Genomic DNA, 19,777 nt, shown 5'->3' with positions numbered 1-19,777 from the left:
TAGCTAGTGCAATCACTCGGGTTCAGTTAGAGCCCAACACCTTGCTTGGGTTCAGTTAGAGCACAATGCCTCGCACACACGCGCGTACGTACGAGAGAAATGCGCATCACTCGGCCCCTGACCACCCACCGTAACCGGGAACCCCCCCCCCCCGATATTTTCCTCGCCCTCGCTTCTACCATGATTTTTTCCGTCATGGATGACCCAAAGAATGTCATGCAGCTGCGTCTCCGACCCACCGAGGACGAAAAGACCATTTTCTGTCATGATTTTTTATAATAGAAGTAGGAGCCCACCACATCTATGATGATACTGGGTTTTGTCACAATTATCAGCATAGAAGTGTCATAAGTATGACATAATTTTTTTCGTTTGGCCCAAAATGTCACGGATGTGTCTTTTTTTGTAGTTCGCCTTCGGGCCACAGTGGCGGAGCGGGTGACGGCCACAGTGGTCGGCAGTGGGGTGGCGTCCACGACGGCCACCTCCCGCCTTCGGGCCGCGGCGGCGGAGTGGGCGATGGCCCTGGCTTTTGACGATGGTGTGGCGGCAACGGCGGCCAGCAACAGCTGTCGGCGGGCACCGGCGGCGGAGCGTGTGGTGGGTGTTCCGCGCACACCCAACAGGGACGCCACACGCACTACATTACGCCGGGGGCTGTGCCGCCGCCGTGGTGTAGCCTCCTAGCTGGAGCTGTCCTCTGATGACGGTGAAGTGGCTGAGTGACGATGACGGACTGGTGCCATTGGCGATTGTGGGAGAAGCAGATGAGATAACCTACACGGAGGGAAGGGAAAATGCGACGCAGGACTCGACGGCCATGAGGGTTTTTATAGCAGTCCGGTAAGCTGTCAGGACCCCGACTCAATGCCACATAGATCTAGCATGTAACACTTCATATCACTTTGCGGCCTCACGCACGGTATTCCCACGGGTGTCGCCTTACCTTTACCCGGGACCGTTTGCGTCTTTTGGCACACGTATATGACAGTGTCGCTAGCATCCATATGATAAGGAGCCCGGGCTGACATGGCTAGTCGTAAACCCAAAGTGGCACAAACTTACAGGGACAGGCATCCATGACCCAGCATCGAACGTGTCGGTCATCAGCGAGTGAATCCAGGCTGTAGCACTGGGCTAGCAGGACTCCGGTGAACCGGGCTGTAGCGGGCTAACAGGACTCCGGTATTCATCGCGTGACATTTCCCCGAAGGGACAGACACAAGAACGAAGAAGGACACATGCCGGCCAGCCTAAGTGTTCCGGAGCAGTAGCAAGCTACCATGGCTCGGTGGAAACACTAGGAGACATTTCCCGGTAAGAGAGGCTACTAAAGATAAACAACTAGATAGTCAGATCCCACACATACTAAGCATTTCAATAACATACACACAATATGCTCGATATGTGCAATACAACATGGCATCACAAAATGACTCTACGACTCAAGTAGTCTATTCAATAGGCTCCGAGGAGCGAGACAATACAAACATGGGTCTCATGACCCAACAATCAGAGCATACAAGTCAAAGCACAAGCGGAAGCTATCATGTCTGAGTACAGACATCTATAAATGAAAAAGGCTGAGAAGCCTGACTATCGATCAGATCCTGCCGAGGGCACAAGATCGTAGCTGAGGTATCAAGCTAAACGTCGAAGTCCAAGCGGAACTACTAGTGAGACTGAAGTCTCTCTGCAAAAACATAAAATAGGCAAACGTGAGTACAAATGTACCCAGCAAGACTTACATCAGAACTATCTACATATGCATCATTATCAACAAAGAGGATGGTGGAGTTTGACTGCAGCAAGCCAGCTTTGACTCGGTGGCTATCCTAAACTACGACTGCAATGTAACTCTTTTGAGGTGGCGCACACGAGTCCACATATTCACCATATCAATACACCACTATGGATCCGCTCCCGTCTCCCTACGAGAACGCCATCCATAGCACTCACGCTTATCTTGCGCATTTTAAAGTATCCACTTTCACTTGTCTATGAACTGATATAAGCAACCCAGAAGTCCTTTTCCGCGGACACGGCTATTCGAATAGATGATGTTAACCCTGCAGGGGTGTACTTCTTCATACATGTTTCCACCACTTAGCGTTTGCACACGACATGTGCTCGGCAGACTTCAAGCGAAAGCCGACGTGGGTGTAGACCACGACCTACCTAAACACTCAAGTCTCTAGTCCAGGTTTATCGCCTATTCGGGTTCCATCCATGAGGAGATCCGGCCGGAGTTTCGCTCACAGCCCCAAACGATGTGAACAGGGTTCCGTGACACCAAACGGGTGCCCGGTTTACCCGGCCACGTGCCTACCGCATCACAGCCCACCCCTACGGTCAGCGCTGTCCACGGCCTCCAGCATACTACAAACACCAGAAACTACTTGCAACTCCTGGACAGAGGACAAGGGTGAATAAGAAGTCGAGCGGGGTCATATTTCAGGGCCCAATGTATGGTAGTAGCTGAATCATGGATCACAAACACAGAACTCAGTTCCCGAGGACGGCTGCAATGAGACAACCCACCATGTACTCCTACATGGCCTCTCACCGCTACCTTTACCAAAACGTGTTCACACACTTAGCTCACACACAATAGGACATGTTCACACACCTCTGATTCATCCCCGATGAATCAGACCTGACTCAACTCTAAGCAGTAGCAGGCATGACAAACAAGCAAGAATGAGTAGGCACAACAGGGCTCAAACAACTCCTACTCATGCTAGTGGGTTTCATCTATTTACTGTGGCAATGACAGGTCATGCAAAGGATAAAGGGGTTCAGCTACCGCAGCAAGTAATAGACGAATCGATGTTGTCCTAATGCAGTAAAAGAGAGCAGGAGCGAGAGAGTGGGATTTTATCGGAATGAACAAGGGGGTTTTGCTTGCCTGGCACTTCTGAAGATAACATTGAGTCTTCATCAGTGTCAACGATCACATCGTCGGTATCGCGTCTATCGAGAGGGGACAAATACCGGCAACACAGAAGGAAACACAATCAATGCAATGCACAATATGATGCATGATCATGACATGGCAAAATGAATGTGTTTTGGGCTAATGCATCTAGCAACAGATTAAATGAAGTTGGTTTGAATACAAGATTCAAATTCAAACTCCATATGTGATTATTCAAATGCTATTTAATTGATTTGTGCTAAACAGCAGCTATAAGTTGTTCTAACATGCATGAAAATGGTACAGATGGATTCCTTGAATTTTTCTGATAATTTTTCATATATAAATTATTTAATTTGGAGTTACGGTTAATTTTCTATGAATTATTGAAGTTTATACAATTTTTTGGAATTAATAAATCATTTTTGATTTATTTTAATTCCAGAAACAAATACTGCATCAGCATGACGTATTAGTGACGTCAGCAGGTCAACGTGGCTGGTCCAGGTCAAACCTGACGGCTGGGACCCGCACGTCAGTGTAACAGGCAGGGACAGAGGCTGACTGGTGGGTCCGGTCAATGCTGACATGGCAAAGTCAACGGTGACAGACGGGGCCCTCTGAGATTAGTGCTAATTTAACAGAGAGGTTAAACTAATTAATTCGGCACGGGGGCCCACTTGGCAGTGGCTCTAGTGGGTGGTTAGCGGGGTGTTTACGCCCTAATTAAGTGGCCACGTCGGCGTCACCGGAGACCAGCCGGCGGCGACCAAACCCGGGGCGGCAACACGCCGGAGTTGCTCGGGTTTCACGTACAGACAGCGGTTTGAGCCGCGGTTGATCTCTACGGACGCGTCGTGGTGAGGCGCGTCGTTTGGTAGCAGCGGGAGGTGCTGAGGTGGTCGGAATCAGCAACGGTGGCGAGCGAGGCGACGGCCGGAGCTCGGGTGGGTGCGGGGTTAGCGCTGCGGCTTGCAAACGAGCTAGCTGCCACGCTAGCGTTGCTCCACGGGTCGTTGCGAGTGCAACGGACGCACGCGCGGGGCCATTTGGTCACCGGGGCTTCGCCGGCGACGAGCCCGCGCGGCGACGGCTACGGTAAGCAAGGGGGCGGCGGCTACGGCAAACAAACGAAGGCGGGATTAGGGGGAAGAGGACCGGGGGCTCACCACGGTCACGAAGAGATGCTCGGCGGGGTCGGGGACGGTCCAGAACCGGCGAATTTGACGAAGATGGCCGGCGGGTCCGAGGTAGAAGACGAGGGCAATGGCGGCGATGCAGGGCTTCCGGAGGGCTGTGGATCGGTGGGGAGGAAGAGGGGGTCGAGGCGGAGCTTCTTGGCACGTCGGCGAGGCGAGGGGAGCACGGTGGCTGCGGTAATCGGCGTCGGTGGCGGCGGCTCCGTTCGGGCCCGAGGTACGGAGCGAGAGGGAGAGCAGGAGAAGGGGATGAGCACGGGAGGGAGTTGAGAGAGGCCTGAGGGGGTGCGTGGCATCCTTAGCCGATCCGGGGCGGGCGGCAAGCAGGAGGTGGCTCGGGCGCGTGCGCGCGCGCTCCGGCCACGCGCCTCTGTCCTACTGTCCCGAGGAGGAAGACGGCAGGGAGGGCGCTGGTGGGCTGGGCCGGCCAGGTGGGGGAGCTGGGCCGGCTGGTGGGGTGCACGGGTGAGGCCAGGTAGGCTTTACTCCTTTTATTTTTTTCTGTTCTGTTTCTTTATTTAATATCTTTTGCCATTGTTTGAATTTAAACAAATTCAAACAATGCCAAAAAAACTCCTCTGAATATTTTTATTTTGCTAGATGGACTTTTCCAAAAGCTTATAATATATTTCAGGGGTATTTGAAATTATATTCTAGTTATATGAATATAATTCAAATTCAAATAGCTAATGATTTCAATTCAAAGTCCCAAAAATAAATCCTTTTAAAATGTTCATTATTTTTGGTTTGGATCAAAACCCTTGCCAAAAATATTAAACATCTAAGAGGAGCATTTTGGAACATTGAATGAGATTTTAGGGTTTTTACCCTTCTTTTATTTAGGGTTTTGAGGCTTCTGACTTCCTCAATTCAAGTTTCAAAAATATAGACATGATGCACACATGAAGCTAACCTAGAGCAATGCCAGAAGCTAGGGATGTGACAACTCACCCCCACTAAACAAGAATCTCGTCTCGAGATTCAAGCGTAGGGTAGGATGAAGGGAAAACGCAAACTAGTACAATCTTCACGATCCAGGTTGCACTTCAAATGAACGTTGATTTGAACACCATCATTGTCTCGAAGTCTTGCTCTGAGAACTCCAACTAACATGACAACGAGAGGAAAAGAGAGACCCTAAAAGAATGGTTCTTCTCGAAGGTCGAACAACTCAGGATTAACTCACGGAATGAGACATAGCAACATCTCTCGAGCTGAGAGGCGAAACACACATCCATAGGAATGGAGTGAAGCAGATGACGAAGGTTCACTAGGTAGACAACAATTCCAGATTTAAGAATGTGGCGATCGGTTGTCCACGTAGCGAGGAGTTGAGTTGCCAAGATACCATAACGATACACCTTAGGGAAGGTGACTCGTAGAGATATCCCCTTAAGTGGCAAAAAGAATTACCTTTGATATAGAGATCATTTAGACTCTCTATATCAGCCTAAGGCAAATCACAGCAATCGATTGGCGGGGGTCGGTAGAATGGCATACTCGGACTTGGATGATGTGGATTACCTTGTTGAAGACAACGTAATGGATGAATTTCCTTGCCACCGGAAATGGAGGAGACCCATGGTGGAATGGCACATTGGTGGTGCAAGCTGGGAACAAAATGCAAATGCTGGGAATGATTCTGGTAACTGGGGAAGAAACCAACAAAAGAGAGTGAATTCACTGTTTGTAAAGATCATAACATTGCCGAGGAAACTGAGAGCAAACCCAGTTAGTGCCGATGATAACACCTAGCGCTTGTGCGTGCTCTCAAGAACTTGAGCAATTCCATAATCATCAAGGTTTTACCAACATCCGTGTCAAGGATCCTGGCAACACAACTTGCTACCATGATGAATGGTGATGGAGGATGCAGATGCAAAGGAAGATAACACCTTCTTAGATTACACCTTAGCGAAGCCAAGGAACAAAATCTGGATGATCGACCGAGAGACATTTAGCACTTCGCTTCTAATGTTCTCCTTGATGTGCTAGTGTAACCCATTCATAGAAATGATCTGGTATCTAGAACATCAAGTAAAGGTCGGACTTCGGGAACACAAAAATCCATAGGGGCAACTAGGGGGTAAACTCTACGAAATCCCTATGGGGAGGTGGCCAACTTCTTCAATCAAGATACTACAATAATAGGTCTTTCGACCGGGTGTGTTGGCCACGACATCCACTTTATCGGTTATCGCGCGACCAATATTATAATTCTTGGGAAATATTCCAACCATCATATCTGCCTGAGATTCAGATCTGGTTGGTGTCAGGATATTCCAGACTCATCGAGTCTAGGAAGAAAAACGGAAGTTTGCAACACAAATCGACGAGATGACGTTGCGGGATTCTCGGGGGATGAACTACGATAGTAAGCTCCAAAACATGAGCTGGTTCTGCTACAAACATGTGAACACGTTGTCCCAGACAAGCATGACCACGTGGTAGTCTTATAATAAAACACTACCGAGTTCAGGAGGGGGAACCATCAACGAGGGTATCGAAGTCCTTACATAAGTCCGGATTAGCTCTTATGAAGGAACTTCTTCTCCTTGAACAAATCAATCAGTGGCTTGGTGTGCTAGGGATACATATAGATTGAAGGTTGCAAGTCTTCAAACCACAGCATTCTTCGCACGTGTGCATGACTGATTTGGAATGATTCCAAGAAAACAACATTGACTTTCTCGAATCCACGGCGGCAACTTGCAACAGATGCACATGAATTAAAGGAAGTCACTACCTACATCCAACATATGCTTCATGAGCTAGCATGAACAAATGCTTTCAAAAGTTTCCAACACTAGCTTAATGTTCAACAACATCATGGAGGAGATAAGGATGTTGTCAATGGGCACAACAACAATTCATCTGGGTTTCCTTTTAAAAGGAATTCCATAGTTAAGTGAACAAGTGATAGCATTGGTCAGACCCAAAAGATATAATGGTGTATGCTCGAGGGATCAACCACGAGTAAGACAGCATTACGAATATCGTTGGTTCTAGTCTGATTGGATGATAGCCCACACTCAAATCAAAGATGGGGTAAGACAATAGGTCCAACAACTGATCACAAGGACCAATTAATGAAGATATCATCTTTCTTCAACACACACACATACACAGAAAGATATCCCTTAACATGAACTAAGTCAGACAGGCTTTTATCTTCCAACTCTCCAAGTTGTTGTTTAGCTTATCCAACTAGCTCAGGGTATCCAACACGGATTCTTGGAGAAGGGGTGGTTTACAGGAATAAACCAACTTGATCACGAACTCAACATAGCGGTCAGGTGACAACCTGGTGATACTTCCGAGGAAACATTCAGAAAATCACGAACCACAGGTATGTTACTAAGCTCGAGAACAATCTCGCTTTTGAGGGCAAGACGATATGATCAAATGAGTGAGGACTTGACAAGATCCTAACTCATCAATCGAAGGGTGCACCGAAATAAGGACTAGGTAGCACGATCAGTCTTAGAAGGATGATTCAAAAACCAACACGCTAAGAATGAAATTATTATCCTTTAACTACCAAGCAACGAGGTTGCTGGGAGTATTGATTTCACACATCACAATTCATTTGTCGGTATTCCGGTTGCATCAACACGAGGGCCGAGGAATGACTAATGATGGTGAGAAGTATCACTACGTCAAAATTCATGAGAGTTGGTGCAGTTCTCATGACAATTCTGACATAAAGGGGGTAATACTCCAAGGTAGAACAGAACAAAAGATGGGTTAGCAATTTGATCTGCGGAGCACAACTTCTTTGACCCAATCCTGGATATGGAAGAGGTACTGGAGTTTGTTTCTCCTAGTCATCCTGAATGGAATGGCTTGATGGACCACAAGAATAATAGGCATCGATGACGAATGCACGCATACTCTTGACTATCAGTTGATAGACGAGGGTCAGAAGACAACTAAAGAGAACAACTCAAAGGAACATACGATTTTCTGAGTTGTGGATGCATGGATTAGCATGTCGAACGAGTTCGACATATTTCTTCCGGATAACCCACGCAGAAAGGTAGAACAGGCAGAGTCACAATATATAATGGAGAACTCATCAAGAGCACTCTTGTTGTCATCTTTTGGTTCAGAAGAACTCCTGCCAAGAATGGTTCATGGTAATTGGAAGAAGGATGTACCATGAACCTCGAAGACTATTGCAAAGGTTACCAATAACCTAAAGGAACGAGCAAAACTATCAACATGAAGCAAGTAGGGTGAATCTCGGGTTCACGAACCCAGGAACAGAATACCTATTACTAAGTAGCATCACGGGATGCTTTCGAGAATGATGGCCAGAATCATCACACTGGGAACACAAATCATGGCTAAATTACTAGATGATCCCCTGAGACACCTAGGGTCATAATAATTATTCCAACATAAGGGTCGAGGCAGTAGAATACCTCAACTTAACAATTAGTGTGATTGAGCTGGCATAAAGGAGCATCAAAACCAGAGGGAAAGGATTTTGCAAATGCATCAGACTATTTAGAAACCTGGAATGACTCGGACAGCATAACGGCTGTAAATGCTCAGAAAAGACTTGAGACATTCACAAAAATGGTGGCATAACCACTCAGAAGCACAATATCAAGGTTTCGAGATCAACAATTAACATATGGAGGTAGTAGGAACTGAACTCAAGCTTAAATCCAACAATCTTATAAGTCTACGGATTAGTAACACGTGATCCTGTTAGAAAGAAGAGATAGCCTAGTTCTTAATCCCCGTAGGAAAGATAAGATAACTCAGATCAGAAGGGCATAAGGTAAAGGAGTAAAAGAGCCTTACGTTCCATCCCACAATCAATTCCCTTATATAACTAAAGAATTTCTAGACTCAACTTCGACCAGTTTGGCTTGGTAATCCTACAGGCAGTCAGGCTCTGATACCAATGCTGTCAGGACCCCGACTCAATGCCACATAGATCTAGCATGTAACACTTCATATCACTTTGCGGCCTCACGCACGGTATTCCCACGGGTGTCGCCTTACCTTTACCCGGGACCGTTTGCGTCTTTTGGCACACGTATATGACAGTGTCGCTAGCATCCATATGATAAGGAGCCCGGGCTGACATGGCTAGTCGTAAACCCAAAGTGGCACAAACTTACAGGGACAGGCATCCATGACCCAGCATCGAACGTGTCGGTCATCAGCGAGTGAATCCAGGCTGTAGCACTGGGCTAGCAGGACTCCGGTGAACCGGGCTGTAGCGGGCTAACAGGACTCCGGTATTCATCGCGTGACATTTCCCCGAAGGGACAGACACAGGAACGAAGAAGGACACATGCCGGCCAGCCTAAGTGTTCCGGAGCAGTAGCAAGCTACCATGGCTCGGTGGAAACACTAGGAGACATTTCCCGGTAAGAGAGGCTACTAAAGATAAACAACTAGATAGTCAGATCCCACACATACCAAGCATTTTAATAACATACACACAATATGCTCGATATGTGCAATACAACATGGCATCACAAAATGACTCTACGACTCAAGTAGTCTATTCAATAGGCTCCGAGGAGCGAGACAATACAAACATGGGTCTCATGACCCAACAATCAGAGCATACAAGTCAAAGCACAAGCGGAAGCTATCATGTCTGAGTACAGACATCTATAAATGAAAAAGGCTGAGAAGCCTGACTATCGATCAGATCCTGCCGAGGGCACAAGATCGTAGCTGAGGTATCAAGCTAAACGTCGAAGTCCAAGCGGAACTACTAGTGAGACTGAAGTCTCTCTGCAAAAACATAAAATAGGCAAACGTGAGTACAAATGTACCCAGCAAGACTTACATCAGAACTATCTACATATGCATCATTATCAACAAAGAGGATGGTGGAGTTTGACTGCAGCAAGCCAGCTTTGACTCGGTGGCTATCCTAAACTACGACTGCAATGTAACTCTTTTGAGGTGGCGCACACGAGTCCACATATTCACCATATCAATACACCACTATGGATCCGCTCCCGTCTCCCTACGAGAACGCCATCCATAGCACTCACGCTTATCTTGCGCATTTTAAAGTATCCACTTTCACTTGTCTATGAACTGATATAAGCAACCCAGAAGTCCTTTTCCGCGGACACGGCTATTCGAATAGATGATGTTAACCCTGCAGGGGTGTACTTCTTCATACATGTTTCCACCACTTAGCGTTTGCACACGACATGTGCTCGGCAGACTTCAAGCGAAAGCCGACGTGGGTGTAGACCACGACGTACCTAAACACTCAAGTCTCTAGTCCAGGTTTATCGCCTATTCGGGTTCCATCCATGAGGAGATCCGGCCGGAGTTTCGCTCACAGCCCCAAACGATGTGAACAGGGTTCCGTGACACCAAACGGGTGCCCGGTTTACCCGGCCACGTGCCTACCGCATCACAGCCCACCCCTACGGTCAGCGCTGTCCACGGCCTCCAGCATACTACAAACACCAGAAACTACTTGCAACTCCTGGACAGAGGACAAGGGTGAATAAGAAGTCGAGCGGGGTCATATTTCAGGGCCCAATGTATGGTAGTAGCTGAATCATGGATCACAAACACAGAACTCAGTTCCTGAGGACGGCTGCAATGAGACAACCCACCATGTACTCCTACATGGCCTCTCACCGCTACCTTTACCAAAACGTGTTCACACACTTAGCTCACACACAATAGGACATGTTCACACACCTCTGATTCATCCCCGATGAATCAGACCTGACTCAACTCTAAGCAGTAGCAGGCATGACAAACAAGCAAGAATGAGTAGGCACAACAGGGCTCAAACAACTCCTACTCATGCTAGTGGGTTTCATCTATTTACTGTGGCAATGACAGGTCATGCAAAGGATAAAGGGGTTCAGCTACCGCAGCAAGTAACAGACGAATCGATGTTGTCCTAATGCAGTAAAAGAGAGCAGGAGCGAGAGAGTGGGATTTTATCGGAATGAACAAAGGGGTTTTGCTTGCCTTGCACTTCTGAAGATAACATTGAGTCTTCATCAGTGTCAACGATCACATCGTCGGTATCGCGTCTATCGAGAGGGGACAAATACCGGCAACACAGAAGGAAACACAATCAATGCAATGCACAATATGATGCATGATCATGACATGGCAAAATGAATGTGTTTTGGGCTAATGCATCTAGCAACAGATTAAATGAAGTTGGTTTGAATACAAGATTCAAATTCAAACTCCATATGTGATTATTCAAATGCTATTTAATTGATTTGTGCTAAACAGCAGCTATAAGTTGTTCTAACATGCATGAAAATGGTACAGATGGATTCCTTGAATTTTTCTGATAATTTTTCATATATAAATTATTTAATTTGGAGTTACGGTTAATTTTCCATGAATTATTGAAGTTTATACAATTTTCTGGAATTAATAAATCATTTTTGATTTATTTTAATTCCAGAAACAAATACTGCGTCAGCATGACGTATTAGTGACGTCAGCAGGTCAACGTGGCTGGTCCAGGTCAAACCTGACGGCTGGTACCCGCACGTCAGTGTAACAGGCAGGGACAGAGGCTGACTGGTGGGTCCGGTCAATGCTGACATGGCAAAGTCAACGGTGACAGGCGGGGCCCTCTGAGATTAGTGCTAATTTAACAGAGAGGTTAAACTAATTAATTCGGCACGGGGGCCCACTTGGCAGTGGCTCTAGTGGGTGGTTAGCGGGGTGTTTACGCCCTAATTAAGTGGCCACGTCGGCGTCACCGGAGACCAGCCGGCGGCGACCAAACCCGGGGCGGCAACACGCCGGAGTTGCTCGGGTTTCGCGTACAGACAGCGGTTTGAGCCGCGGTTGATCTCTACGGACGCGTCGTGGTGAGGCGCGTCGTTTGGTAGCAGCGGGAGGTGCTGAGGTGGTCGGAATCAGCAACGGCGGCGAGCGAGGCGGCGGCCGGAGCTCGGGTGGGTGCGGGGTTAGCGCTGCGGCTTGCAAACGAGCTAGCTGCCACGCTAGCGTTGCTCCACGGGTCGTTGCGAGTGCAACGGACGCACGCGCGGGGCCATTTGGTCACCGGGGCTTCGCCGGCGACGAGCCCGCGCGGCGACGGCTACGGTAAGCAAGGGGGCGGCGGCTACGGCAAACAAACGAAGGCGGGATTAGGGGGAAGAGGACCGGGGGCTCACCACGGTCACGAAGAGATGCTCGGCGGGGTCGGGGACGGTCCAGAACCGGCGAATTTGACGAAGATGGCCGGCGGGTCCGAGGTAGAAGACGACGGCAATGGCGGCGATGCAGGGCTTCCGGAGGGCTGTGGATCGGTGGGGAGGAAGAGGGGGTCGAGGCGGAGCTTCTTGGCACGTCGGCGAGGCGAGGGGAGCACGGTGGCTGCGGTAATCAGCGTCGGTGGCGGCGGCTCCGTTCGGGCCCGAGGTACGGAGCGAGAGGGAGAGCAGGAGAAGGGGATGAGCACGGGAGGGAGTTGAGAGAGGCCTGAAGGGGTGCGTGGCATCCTTAGCCGATCCGGGGCGGGGCGGCAAGCAGGAGGTGGCTCGGGCGCGTGCGCGCGCGCTCCGGCCACGCGCCTCTGTCCTACTGTCCCGAGGAGGAAGACGACAGGGAGGGCGCTGGTGGGCTGGGCCGGCCAGGTGGGGGAGCTGGGCCGGCTGGTGGGCTGCACGGGTGAGGCCAGGTAGGCTTTACTCCTTTTATTTTTTTTCTGTTCTGTTTCTTTATTTAATATCTTTTGCCATTGTTTGAATTTAAACAAATTCAAACAATGCCAAAAAAAACTCCTCTGAATATTTTTATTTTGCTAGATGGACTTTTCCAAAAGCTTATAATATATTTCAGGGGTATTTGAAATTATATTCTAGTTATATGAATATAATTCAAATTCAAATAGCTAATGATTTCAATTCAAAGTCCCAAAAATAAATCCTTTTAAAATGTTCATTATTTTTGGTTTGGATCAAAACCCTTGCCAAAAATATTAAACATCTAAGAGGAGCATTTTGGAACATTGAATGAGATTTTAGGGTTTTTGCCCTTCTTTTATTTAGGGTTTTGAGGCTTCTGACTTCCTCAATTCAAGTTTCAAAAATATAGACATGATGCACACATGAAGCTAACCTAGAGCAATGCCAGAAGCTAGGGATGTGACATAAGCATTGGGATTTTGGGGGATTTCACCGAGTCGGGCGGAAAGCTTGCGCGGGAACCTGCGAGGTTGCGCGGGAATGGGCTCACCGACCATTCATTGGCGCCACCGTTTGGCCAGAAGAACGCCCCCGCACGCTGCGCAAGCTCGGCGCTGTAAGCCGTCTGCAGCAACGGGGTGATAAGACGTGCGACAGGAGGATGAAAGGCCACGTACACATACGGTTAATAAAAAAACGTTCGCGATTTAATTACCTACTATACCACCGTCCTGGTTTATAAGTATGATTTAACTAATAAAATACGAATGCATGTCGCCAAAGATTATATAGTTGGATTTGTATTTGAACGTAGTTTACAATTATATAATTTTTAAAACATGCATTAACATTTTGTTGGTTAAATTTGAGGGCAAAGTATGGCACAGAATATAAAGGATACTATAGACTAGACGGAGGTGGTAGCACACGGCCGCTCTCTACGCAGCGACGCAACTGTCAGCCGGCTTGTAGGTGACCATTTCTTGCGTGTTCAACTGCTCTATGCGTGTGGTTGCTTGCGGTTCAGGCGGCCACAGCGCGCTCTGCTCGCGTCTCGCCGCGTGCGCTCTGCTCTTGCGTCCCTCCAGGGCTCTGCCCTCGTCTCTCCACACGCGCTGCCAGTGTTTGGGGTCGGCGCACAATCACGCACGTTTGTGTGCAAGCGGTTGTGCCGGGCACGGCGCGACGATGCAGTTACCCGCTGCAAAAACTGCCATGCGGACGCGCCGAGAATCCACGCCGCCTGACCCCCTTTTATTCCTACGGCCATTTACCTTCATCTCTCGTCTCACACGACACAATAAGCACACCCACGAGGACACATACAGAGAGGACATCCAGCGGTTCCAATGGCGCTCCCCGTGGCTCCAATGGCGCTCCTAGCGGCCGACGACGACAACGACAGGCAGTTCACCATGCATCACATAGTGGACACCCACATGAGGGGGAAGGCCCTCTCGGTGGTGTACACGAATGATCCGGTCTCGATGGAGAGCTCCATCCAAACTATGGAGCAGTTCCTTGCCGAGGACAAGTACCGAGTGGTCGGCTTCGACCTCGAGTACACCATCGGTTGTGCCGGGCACGATCAAAAGGTTATGGTCGCCCAGTTGTGCGTGCGACATGACGTCCTCATCTACCACTACCACCTTGCCACAAGGCCTTGCGAGCATTTCTCCAGGTTTATCAACAGCTCCGACTACAGTTTCGCTATGGTGGACACCACCAACGATCTAAAAGCGCTCAAGGTTTCAGACTTGAAATGCCCGAATCTTGTCAACATCCAGCACCACTACAAGGTCTGGGGCAGCGACAAAAACAAACTGAACTCCCTAGTTGACCTCGCCTTGGCCATGATCGACCCCTACTACGCGAAGATGAAGGAAGAGAGCAATAAGGACAAGAACGCCTAGCACAGTGTGTGGCATGAGACTGGATGAACAACATGTCAAGTACGTTGCCATGGACGCGTACACAAGCTACGAGATGTACAGGCGGATCATTGACATGAGGAACTGTCTTCTTCCTGACCCAGACGAGGGATCGAGCCACATAGTAGTGGCGGGAGCGTCACAAGAAGTAGATGACTAGACGATCGTTTCTACTACTTTAGAATGCATGCAATTGTTTATTGAGGTGTGTGTGAATGATCTGTATAGTCACTTATGTAATTGGATGTTTATTTCAGTTTTATATATATATATATATATATATAGGGAAAAGCAAACCTATTGTGTTTCTCTCTAGAGGTGGTAATCTGAGCCACATGGCCTGCTTGGGATCTGGTCCCCTTTCTTTCCCTCTAAACATTTTTCTCATTTTGGGTGTGTGAAATTTCTTTCCTCATTGAGAGGAAGCTGGACCACTTTCACATATGCTTGGACACTAGGCCCAGCACGTAGGCTGCATGCCTCCTGCACCGCGCCAGTCGTCGGGCCGCGAGCGAAGGATTCCCAGCCCACGAAAGGTTCCATGCGCAGGAAAGGTTCGTGCCTTTTTTTTCCTCGCTTGTTTTCCGGTACTTTGCATATCCGCCGTAGTCACCCGTGCATGCAGCCCAGCCATCCACACATCTCACCCTTCTCCCCTGGACCCCCGCGTCGTCCACCACTGGCGACTTGGGGGGTGAAGACCTAGCGCCACCACTTTCTCCTCCCCTTCCCTCCCCTGACCCGCCGCCGCCGGAGGCGTCGGCAGACGAAGCTTGGCTGTCTCCGGGCATGGAGACGGCGGGGCGTCTTTCTATCTGGCGGGAGGCGGCGGGGTTGCTTCTCCGGCTAGCGCGTGTGGAGGTGGTGGCGGCGACACATGTTGCTCCGCCATGGCGCCATGCGGCGCACGGCCGTGCTCGAGGCCGTGGTGCACAACGCCGGTGCGCGCGCCGTTGGCCACTGGATGGGGCGGATGCCCCCCGCGTGGTCTGCTGGATCTCGCGCCGGCGGGGCGGTTGCCGTGGTGGAGCATGGGGCGCCGGCACGACTGTGCTAGGGGCTGTGGCATGCTGCACTGGTGTGTGCGGGGTCGGCCGCTGACTTGGGCGGCGGCCTCCCGAGTGGCCTGCTGGTGCTGGCGGGGTCTTCCGCTTTTCTTTCTGCCTATCTGATGCCGAGATGGCCGGTGGTTTCGACCAGTGGTTCATTTCTACAGGTTGCGTGGTGCAGGTCTCCATGTCGGGTGGGCGGGCTGTAGATGTTTCCTCTCCTGTCGGTCCTCTTGATGTGCTCCGGCCAGATGCCGTGGTGGGGGTGTGGCTGTTATTCCTCTTCCTTATCCGGCAGCGCCGGCGAAAGGACGACGTGGTGCTGGACAGACTCCCTTCCCCTTCCTCCTCTGTGGATATTTCTTTCCTTTCTTCCTTCCTTACTGAGTTCAGCAGTTTTGTACGGAAGCTGGGCTCCGGCTCTCTTCTACCTCAGCTCCAACATGTAAATATTCATTTGGTTTGATTGCCACTTCCGGTAATGTGTGTAGAAGATTCGGTTTTGCAATTTTGATTATTCTTATTCTTTTCAGATCCAGTTGTGCAGTTTTGTGAAAAAGCGAAGCAACTTTTTGACTTGTTATCTGAATAAATGTTTGATTGTATGCACTATCTTCTCTGAATAATTTAATTGTGATCTTTGAATTGTGTGGTTATATAGTTATGTGAAGATGGTGAGATTGTGAAGTGCGGGTTGTGATGGACTTTTTGTCGATGCTGGGCTTGTGGCTGCTTGATTTGCACGTGGTAGATGCATGTCCACGGGTGGGCAAGTTTGTGGTTGCTTTTCATTACCAGTTTCTCCTTGTTTTTTTTTTGTAATTATTGGATTGGCCTGATTAGGAATATTTTGTTTGCCTTGCTAATTTAGTCGATGAACTGTGTAAGTTGCCTTGCTGACAAGTTTGTATAAATTGTATAGCTTTTTATCAATGTGAAGATCGGTTCGGAGAGCTTGCCGCACTGATGCTTGCTCCCATCTCTAGTTTTTTTTACCATAAATAGATGTTCATGGATGGATTCATCACCACCCTCCTCTCCTGCCTCCCTCCTCCATCCTCCTCTCTAAGAATGAGGTTGATATCTCCACTGATTTTTCAGATCAATCTTTTGCTTCGATGCGTGCGCAGTTTCTGCTTTTTATGTGGGTCTTGTAAGCGCTAGCTGGTTGGAGTTACTGAACATATTCTTTTATCTGTTTTTAGTCATAAGAAAGTCAGTTAGCATGCTTTCTACAGTGTGTGTAATTTAGTGACAATTTTTTTTACAGTTTGTTCATGGGTGCGCTTATACTAAACAAAATTAACATTTTGGGTGTGCCGCTGGCTGCTGGTATTGATAAAACAAACAGATGCTCATATATGTGTGGGGACATAGTTTGTTGAGTAAGATCAGCTAATTCTTCCAACGTTGTCTATACCTCATAAAAGAAGTGGTGAGCTTTTCCTTCCCGTGTTATATTCTTCTAGGTCTTGGTCTTGCAGATCCTTGCAATTTTTTATTTCTATATCATGAGGGAAGAGAGAGATTTCTTTGATTCAGTGAATTTAAGAGCAAGAAGGGGAAGAGAGGTTGAAAGGTTTTGGTATTGGATGCCTCCGTGGCCTTTGAGTAGGAGAAGTTCATGCTTTTCTGTTTGTGTAGTTACTTTGATATTTCTTCTGATTTATTTGGCTTCAGAACAAGTTTTTTTTTAGGGGAACGTTTCAGAACAACTTCCTTCCTACATATCTCTCACCAACTAGCTGAGATTATATTTGCAGGCTATATGCATGAGAAATAAAAGAACATGATGTACCAAAGAACTTCACAGGCGAGAAATGTGGTGAATTTATCTCACGGCCAATGATGGGTGTGCAGCTGAAGGCCCTATTGTTTTCTCTTGCTTTCTTCGATTATATATTTTGGTTTTGTACTCCTTTGATCGACAAGTCCTGATGGGTGTGCAGGTGAAGACCCTATTGGATTGGCTTGATTAGGAAATGTTGTTTGCCTTGCTGAATTTTGTTCAGTTAGTCCAAGAACCATGTACCTTGCCTTGCCGACAACGTTGTATAATTTGTGAAGTTTTTACCAATGTAAAGAGCGACTCAGAGAGCACGTCGTGCTCATGCTTGTCGCTTCTCCCGATACCATTTTGTTTCTCAACGTGACAATGTGTAGTGGACCAAGTACATTGGGTACCCACAATGAGCGTAAGTCAAAGTCTTATCTCCCGGTGCGAGCAGTGACCCTCCAACTTTCTAGTTTGCAGAATTCCAGGCACCTCTGTTTGGCAACGGCATCATTGTATGTGCAGGACGTAAACAGTGCATGTGATGTGAGTAGAGAAAAGAATAGAGTAAGCCATCAGCTGGCTCAGATGGGATGTACTGTGCCCCCAGCAGCTGTTTGGTTATCTAATGTACCTGATGAAATTGGCCATTTGTCCAATTATATATAGCACACAACTTTCGGAAAGGCTCCACATGTTTACCATTTTTTACAGACACTTGCCTTTTATTGTGGCTGCCAAGACCATTATTGTTAGTATGGTGGATTATTCGTATGCCCTAAGTGAATACTCATATCAGTATTCCCTCCATCCCAAAATAAGTTTCTTGTACCAAAGAGAGTACTGTTTGGGATGAGATTGTCATGTGTGATAACATTTTGGGATGAGATCGTCATATGTGTGGTGGAGGATGCTGGTTGTTCTGTGGCTATATGCACACTACTACTTGTACCAAAGAGAGTACTGTTTGGATTTATCCTTGGCTATTATGTACTCCCTTCTGTTTCAAAATATAATGCTTCATCTATTCCCGTGCTTCAACTTTGATCATAAATTTAACCAATGAGACCGACTGCAGCGGGAGCAAAAGTTATGCCAGCAAATTCGTATTCAAAAGAAGTTTTCAATTATATAATTTTCTCTCCCACTGCAGTCGATCTCGTTGGTTAAATTTATGGTCAAAGTTGGACCTCGGGAAGCACGGACGCACTATATTTTAGAATGGAGGGAGTAGTAGTTATGTGGTTTGAAACTTCTTTATCCAATATAAGAGCAAATACAATTGGATATAGCAAGTTTCGCTCCCAATACATCCGCGTACACCTCTGGACGCGCCCGCGGAGACGGACCGGTCACCCCTCAAAGGCACGCGCCCAAAGCCGGGTATCTCAAATCCGACACCCAAATATATGTTATCTATGCAACGTGATGGACCAAACTACATAGGCAAATGAAAGAAAGCAACAAACGGACATAGATCAACGAATTGCATAGGAGAATATATACATCGCAGTTCACCGGACCAAAATACAAATAGTTCATCGCCAGACGGTTCAGGATCTAAACTTAAATAACTAAACGAGGATGGAGGAAATTACCATTTCCCCGCCGGCCCATCCCCGTTGTTGTCGTCACCGCTACGACTGTATCTAATTTGGCGTCGGCGTCGGGAGGGTCGTCGTCGTCAGAGCTAGAGCAGTGGGGGGCCAGACTCCTCGTCGGAGCCGCGCGCTCATTCGCCTTTGCTATACGGTCTGCCTTCACTTTCGTTGCCGCCTTCGCCCTAGCTTCGTGCTCCGACTCCTCAGTGGCGAGCCAGAGAAATTTGGCATTTTTGTGGCGAAGCCGCCACGCATCAGTCTCCGCTACCATGAAGGAGCGTCGGAGGACCGTCGCGAGGAGCTGGCCCTCCGGATCCACCGCCGCCACCATCTCCGTCGCTCATTGCCGCTCGTGGCATGCTTAGTCGTCCGCTCGTTGACGTGCAGAAGTTGCACCATGGAACACGTTTGCGTGAATTAATTTATTTTGTTCGGATCGGTGACATACAATTGTTCATCGAAATGGATAGAGCCCATTTATTTTCATCGGTTCACATGAACTTCAGTAGTGTTTATCTTGCAAATTCCAAAATTCGTGATTGCTGTCAAATCTATGTTTGTTGTAATATCCCCTGCTTCGCTTGTATGATCGTTGCTGCTCCCGATTCTTGTGAAGTGCCCAAGCACTGCTCCT

This window comes from Triticum dicoccoides, chromosome 3B (genome assembly GCF_002162155.2).
Source record: "Triticum dicoccoides isolate Atlit2015 ecotype Zavitan chromosome 3B, WEW_v2.0, whole genome shotgun sequence".
Taxonomy (NCBI): Eukaryota; Viridiplantae; Streptophyta; class Magnoliopsida; order Poales; family Poaceae; genus Triticum; species Triticum dicoccoides.
Note: the sequence above shows the minus strand (reverse complement) of the source record.